At 47.8% G+C, this 6,334-nt stretch overlaps 1 pseudogene; it reads left to right on the top strand.

Moving 5' to 3' along the window:
- Positions 1 to 407: 407 nt before the first annotated feature.
- Positions 408 to 6,334, top strand: part of LOC139383339 (WW domain-containing oxidoreductase-like) — a 255,807-nt pseudogene continuing 249,880 nt past the window's right edge.

Raw genomic sequence — 6,334 nt, 5'->3', positions numbered from 1 at the left:
AAAAGCAAAGAGTTTCAAAATCTGCCACACCCCCTTTAAATCAGTGTTTGTTTTGTCAGAGAAAAACATGCACACGTTTAAAAACAATATGCTTTTGTTTTGAGCCGACTTCCCCGTGGGCTTTGAACGGGTCACCTGGCTCACCCATAGGAGGCAGCCAATTACAAAACGAATGCAATCACCCTTCCCTTAAGAAACTCCTCACAAATTGGTAACCCGGGGCAGATAATCGAATCCCCTCACCTTACTCTTGCAGGACTTCATTACCCAAACAACACTTTGCAGTATTGATGCGGAAGTGCTGAGGCAGGCTTATAATAACATGAATTTCGGTTTTCAACGCTCCTTCACTTCTGCATTTCATTTGGCATTTTTCTGTAGCTCTGTATCCGTAAGAAACACGGGCGATGACAGCTTTAAAGTATGCTGGCATGGATGATACAGACAGCGAAGATGAGTTGCCTCCAGGATGGGAAGAGAGATCTTCGAAGGATGGATGGGTTTACTATGCGAAGTAAATTAAATTTAACTATTGCGTAGAGTTTCAATGAGCCATTCTATTTCTATGGTCTCAACCACCACCAGCGCCGCTTGATTTTATGGCAGTGTTATCCTTGCAAAAAAACTGTCCTTGAACATAATAGCCTTATCTATTCAATATCGCCCACAGCAATAGTGTAACGGTTGTATTGGGTGGAAGAAGGATCGGACCAAAGCGCAGCGTGGCAAGTGTTCATGATGATTTATTCAAAACGAACTGAACACTGAAATACAAAACAATAAACGATGTGAACAAAATGAAAACCGAAACAGTATCGTGAGGCCCAAACACTCACACGGAAACAAACACCCACAAACCAAAAGTGAAACCCAGGCTACCTAAGTATGATTCTCAATCAGAGACAACTAACGACACCTGAAACCAACATAGAAAAACCAACATAGACTGCCCACCCCAACTCACGCCCTGACCATACCATACTAAAACAAAGAATAAAATAACAGAACTATGGTCAGAACGTGACAGTACCCCCCCCCCCCCCCCCCACCAAAGGTGCGGACTCCGGCCGCAAAACCTGAACCTATAGGGGAGGGTCTGGGTGGGTGTCTGTCCGCGGTGGCGGCTCTTGCGCGGGACGTGGACCCCACTTCACCACAGTTTTTGTCCACCTCCTCAACCACCATCGTTGCCTTTTACGAGCTGCGACCCTCGCCGCCGACCTCGGACTGTGGACCCTCGCCACGGGTCCCGAATGGACTGGAGATTCCAGCAGCGCCGGATGGACGGGAGATTCCAGCAATGCCGGACAGGCGGGAGATTCCGGCAGCGCCGGACAGGCGGGAGACTCCGGCAGCTCCGGAGTGAAGGACGGCTCTGGCGGCTCCTGGCTGGCTGATGGCTCTGGCGGCTCCTGGCTGGCTGACGGCTCTGGCGGCTCCTGGCTGGCTTGCGGCTCTGGCTGGCTGGCGGCTCTGGTGGCTCCTGGCTGACTGGCAGCTCTGGCGGCTCCTGGCTGACTGGCGGCTCCTGGCAGACTGGTGGCTCCTGGCAGACTGGCGGCTCTGGCGGCTCAGGACAGACTGGCGGCTCTGGCGGCTCAGGACAGACGGGAGACTCTGGCGGCTCAGGACAGACGGGAGACTCTGGCGGCTCAGGACAGACGGGAGACTCTGACGGCTCAGGACAGACAGGAGACTCTGGTGGCTCAGGACAGACGGGAGACTCTGGCGGCTCAGGACAGACGGGAGACTCTGGCGGCTCAGGACAGATGGGAGACTCTGACGGCGCTGGGCAGGAGGAAGGCTCTGGCAGCGCTGGACAGGCGGGAGCCCCTGTAGGGAGAAGATGGAGAGACCGCCTGGTGCGGGGGGCTGCCACCGGAAGGCTGGTGCGTGGAGGTGGCACCGGATAGATCGGACCGTGCAGGCGCACTGGAGCTCTTGAGCACCGAGCCTGGTTGAATGCTCCCGGTAGCCAGGCCAGTGCAGCGAGGTGGAATAACCCGCACTGGGCTGTGCTGGCGAACCAGGGACACCATGCGTAAGGCTGGTGCCATGTACGCCGGCCCGAGGAGATGCACTGGAGACCAGATGCGTAGAGTCGGCTTCATGGCACCTGGCTCGATGCCCACTCTAGCCCGGCCGATATGAGGAGCTGGAATGTACCGCACCGGGCTATGCACACGCACCGGGGACACTGTGCGCTCCACCACATAACACGGTGCCTGCCCGGTCCCTCTCGCTCTCCGGTAAGCACGAGGAGTTGGCTCAGGTCTCCTACCTGACTTAGTCACACTCCCCGTGTGCCTCCCCCCAATACATTTTTGGGGCTGCCTCTTGGGTTTCCAGCCGCGCTGCCGTGCCTCCTCATACCAGCGCCTCTCTGCTTTCGCTGCCTCCAGCTCTGCTTTGGGGCGGCGATATTCCCCTGGCTGTGCCCAGGGTCCTTTGCCGTCCAGAATCTCCTCCCATGTCCAGTTCTCCAAATATCGCTGACTCTCCTGCAGCTGCCTGTTACCACGCTGCTTGGTCCTTGTTTGGTGGGTGTTTCTGTAACGGTTGTCTTGGATGGAAGAAGGATCGGACCAAAGCGCAGCGTGGTAAGTGTTCATGATGATTTATTCAAAACGAACTGAACACTGAAATACAAAACAATAAACGATGTGAACAAAACGAAAACCGAAACAGTACCGTGTGGCCCAAACACTCACACGGAAACAAACACCCACAAACCAAAAGTGAAACCCAGGCTACCTAAGTATGATTCTCAATCAGAGACAACTAAAGACACCTGCCTCTGATTGAGAACCATACTAGGCCAAACACAAAAACCAACATAGAAAAACAAACATAGACTGCCCACCCCAACTCACGCCCTGACCATACTAAAACAAATAATAAAATAACAGAACTATGGTCAGAACATGACAAATAGGGCAGAGAAGCTTTGTTTTGATGCAGTTAGTTACTAACAGCAACAGTTAGCTAGTTTGATGGATTCCCCCCCCCCCCCCCCCCCACCTTCCCCTATACATGTCTCCCTCTCAGTTACTAACAGCAACAGTTAGCTAGCTTGAGGGACCCCCACCTTCCCCTATACATGTCTCCCTCTCAGTTACTAACAGCAACAGTTAGCTAGTTTGATGGACACCCCCCCCCCTTCCCCTATACATGTCTCCCTCTCAGTTAGTAACAGCAACAGTTAGCTAGTTTGATGACCCCCCCCCAAGACAGGGGATCATCCCAAGACAGGGGAGAAGAGGCTCTGTGCTGGAGGTTTTGGGTAACTGTCCAGTCTGACCCCATTCCCAACTTTTCTCATATTCCCACCCACCTCTTACTGTACATCCCACCTTCCCCCATCCAATATGCCTTTTTGCAAGCGTGTGTGTAATTGTCATTACTTGTACACATTGGACCCAAATAAGGATGTTAACGGTTAACCGTTAATCTATTGGCAGCCGGAAATAAATTTGACCCGTAATGCTTATCGGTCTATAGGTTAATTTCCACAATTGTGTATAATTAAATTGGCGCGTGGGTATTTTCGTTCATCGTCACGCATTTCAGGTATCACGCGCACAGCATACAGAGCATAGTTTGCTACTATCTGTCAGACAGCATGAGAGTAACTACTCAAAAAGTATGTAGGCTACTGGAGTAAAACCTGCTTTCGTAAGACCAGTCATCTCGCAACAAATAACATTTTCGAATGCCATGATTAAAAATGTGTTATTTTTTATTTCTCAACTCGTAAAGCGCGCCTCCCATTCGGATGCATATGCTATAGCCTGCCAACCGTTGACTATCAGCGCGTCTCCCATTCGGATGCCTATGCTATAGCCTGCCAACCGTTGACTATCAGCGCGCCTCCCATTCGGATGCATATGCTATAGCCTGCCAACCGTTTACTATCAGCGCGTCACCCACCACTTTGCAATGTGAGTTTGAGGCAGTATCATTTTTTGAAACCTGAAAGCCTTACTTTGCGAAAATCCATCCATAGATACGTGGAGGCAATTATTTTATAAAGACTTCCTCTTGCCATTAACCAGCATTTCTCTCCTGTTCTATTGGTTTTCATATGAACTTTCTTTCGTTGTCCAGAAGTCAAAGGCACAACCCTTGTCATATTAGCAACCGATCGTAATAGTTGCTCTTAGATTCCCCCTCTTTCTAAATTTAACGGAGATCTTCATCTGTCATATATGGAACTGCTCGCATTTGGTGCGCGGTTTAGAACCGTGTTGTCCGCGATTGCATTTGGGCAAATGTTTCAAAATGACATTTTATTAGCGGATTCATTACAGGAGTTGCATCTTCAATTATATCCTGTTGACAGTAAAACGATAGGCTTACTATTGTTGCATGTTTTCATTAAGCTCTTATTAATGAAAAATGCCCGGTCCTTGTATGCATGCATAGTATCAGAGAGGAAGAGGCGAAGCCAGAAGTTTCACTCGCCAAAATAAGTCCAATGCATTTCTATGAGTTTATTTTGGGCCTACGCACATTCTTTGGGCGAAAACATAAGCACCTCGTCATTATATACAGATCTCTGATAGTATTTTCTGTTGGTCAAGTTATTTTACCGTTTGGAAAAAATTTAACCGTTTGTTGATCGGTTAATGAGGATCAGCTAATCCGCAGGAAAATTGACTGACACTTGCATCCCTAGACCCAACCTAATGGGCTTAAGACTCACCAGATTTTTCTTATGGAACTGCGTGCACTTGAATGTTCATAGTGAGAGGTTAAAACACTGATAAATATCATTCTGCGATTGTAGAGTTTATCCTTCTGTTAGGATGGCACTCAGTAACAGATATTGAGTTAATGGTATGAATCTTGCTTCTGAATGTCTTGAGGAGTCTAACAGGAGGGTTTTCTTCCCCACAGATCTACCATGTGGATGGGAGCAGGAGACAGACGATAAAGGACAGATCCTCTTTTCCTGATATCCTGAACAACTACCAAGCTAAGGGGTGGCAGTAAAAAATGAAAACAAGCACTTTATTCGACAGTACATACATTTACCAGGCATTTGCTAATACATTACAAGGTAACATGATAATTACACAGTGACAACCTAATTACTTGTTTGTTTCTTTGGGATTCATTCCAATGAGCACCACTTCATATAAGAATGTACAAGAAAGTAGCCATTGTTTGTGCATTTCCTATTTAATACCAGGTAAATAGCAGTGGAAACTGGTGTAAAGTCTTTTGACCCATGGCTGTGGGCAGCCTATCTCTGCCCCACTGCCTGCCTGAGACTGTTCATGAAGCCTTGTTTCGGTAGAGAGAGACCTCTCAGAGCATGCTTACAATCACTTAGCTTAATAGTTATCGCAAGTTCATACAATATGGAACTTCCTCCCCGCCCCTCATTCTCTCTCTCCTTCATGCTCCCCTCTCCCTTTCCCCCTTCCCTAACAGTCACATTAACAAGAGGAATACCTACTTTGACCCACGGCAGGAATTCACAATGGAGGATGTGCCGGTGAAGCCGAAGCGTTACGACAGTAACACAGCAGCCCTGGAGATCCTGCAGGGTTGCAACCTCTCAGACAGGGTGGTCCTCATCACCGGGAGCAACTCTGGCATCGGTGAGTTTAGCACTGTGTGTATGCAGTGCACATGTGTCTGTGTGTAATTAACTTACTGTATTTATGCCTTGATAGTTAGGAAGTGCACCTTCATTATTTCACCAGTAGGTGGGGGTATTGCACCACAGTCTTTTTAGTCCAGTCCGACAGTGCATCTGTCTTCCCCCTGCAAGCCAAAGCTTAATTGTATCTCTTTAAAACCAGGCATTCATCAACATTAACCTCCAAAATGATACACTTACACTGAACAAATCATTCCCAACATGATTACCCAACATGATTGTATTGAAGTTCATTAACTGAGCTGAATTGGATGTCATTGTTAACTGTAATGAATGACGGCCATTTGTGGCGAGCAATTGCATGGCTCACTGTATAATGGCCCTGGAAACAAATGCATTTCCTCTTCATCTCTGTGTAAATTAGCACAAGTAGAAGCTATTCATCCACAGTCACCGTTTCAGTTGCAGGGAGATAACGGCAGCGCAAGAGAAATTAAACAAACATAAAATAGTTAATTGTCTTTATATTCAAATCATTCCTCTTCCTAAAGTTCTGGCTTTGCAAATGGAGTGAGTATATCACTAGAGATGGTTGTGAAAGAGTGTTGTTGTTTTCAGATTTATAATGGTCAAGACTTCAGACTGACTGAACAGGAGAGGTTGCAGACTTTCTCAGAATTTAGTTTCCCACCCTTAATGACATTTTAATATATATATATATAT

Source organism: Oncorhynchus clarkii, chromosome 1 (genome assembly GCF_045791955.1).
Source record: "Oncorhynchus clarkii lewisi isolate Uvic-CL-2024 chromosome 1, UVic_Ocla_1.0, whole genome shotgun sequence".
Lineage (NCBI taxonomy): Eukaryota > Metazoa > Chordata > Actinopteri > Salmoniformes > Salmonidae > Oncorhynchus > Oncorhynchus clarkii.
The sequence above is the reverse complement of the archived record's forward strand: the minus strand, read 5'-3'. Positions and strand labels throughout refer to the sequence as shown.